Here is a 1,508-nt window from a genome sequence, read left to right as displayed (position 1 = left end):
CCGAGACCAGGCTTTAAGGAGAGAAGGAAGAGAAGATGCAGAGTAGCCCAAGCGCCTCAAACCAGGAAAGCCACAATAAATATCAAACCCACAAATAAATAAATAGAGTAGTATACAAAAGACCTCTCCATCCTGCCATTTCTCTTTGTGTTTAAAGAAAACTACATCCCTCCTCTAAACTCTCATCCTCCAAAACTCAAAAACAGACATCTGCGATTCAGAAGAGTCTCCATCCGAGCGTTTAAACGCAGAAAGCCCTTTATAATGTGTGAGAACTGAGACCTGGTCCGTTTTAAGTCTTTCTCTCAGACGACAGAGAAATAAAAAATCATTTAAAGGCTACAAATATCTGAAAAAATACATCTCAGGTCCAAACTAACCAATAATCTTTGGTATGAAAGTAAATTCTATCATTTCAAAATGATTCCAAACTCATTTTATTCAAAAAGGCTCAATTTGAGAGCAGCTACAGTAAATTATCCAGCAGATTCACCTTCATGATGCTCGCCTGTAGGTGGCGACAAGCGCTCTCGTGCTCACTTCAGTTGTGTTTTAACTCAGGTTTGTTCAAGCACTCGTTCGTCTTCAGATTTTGCGTATAGCGTGAACATCATCGGCCTCACAGAACATTAACAAAACGAGACAGAACTCCAAAAGCAGTGGATTTGGATTCATACGAAACCCACAGAAACGAATCAGAGCAAAACAACCCCAGCGTGAGGAGCTCCACCAGCACCGGAAACAGAAGACCATTCGACCACACGACTGACCCGGGCTAACAAAAGTGCACTTTCAGAACTGCTCTGTTTCCGTGCACTCATTTTGTACTTAATACACTAGAAGTGCTTCCTAAGTGTACTCAACTGTGCTGTTTGGGACACCATGAATATGAACTAAAATGCGCTTTTAACATACTATTATTGTATTTAAAAAAATGACCACTTGTAGTACACTTGAGTGTTCTAGTGTACGAAAGATGGGTTCAAGTGTACTACAAGTGGTATTTTTTTAATTCAGAGATAGTATGTTAAAAGCACATTTTCCTTCATATTCATGGTGTCCCAAAACAGCACAGTTGAGTACACTTCCTTGATCTTAAAGGGATAGTTCACCAAATTCTGTCATTAATTACTCAGCCTCATGTCGTTCCAAACCCGTTAGACCTTCGTTCATCTTCAGAAGACTAATTAAGATATTTGTGATGAAATCTGAGAGCTCTCTGACCCTGCATAGACAGCAAGGGTACTAACACGATCAAGGACATCGGTAAAATATAATTACGGTTGAGCCGCTGATGTGACGTGGATTATTTGACCGATGTCCTTGCTATGTTTCTGAGCCTTGATCGTGTTAGTACCCTTGCTGTCTATGAGAGGGTCAGAGAGCTCTCAGATTTCATCACAAATATCTTAATTAGTCTTCTGAAGATGACCGAAGGTCAACGGGTTTGGAACGACATGAGGCTGAGTAATTAATGACAGAATTTGGTGAACTATCCCTTTAACAAG

The sequence above is a fragment of the Barbus barbus genome (genome assembly GCF_936440315.1).
Source record: "Barbus barbus genome assembly, chromosome: 21".
NCBI lineage: Eukaryota > Metazoa > Chordata > Actinopteri > Cypriniformes > Cyprinidae > Barbus > Barbus barbus.
The sequence above is the reverse complement of the archived record's forward strand: the minus strand, read 5'-3'. Positions refer to the sequence as shown.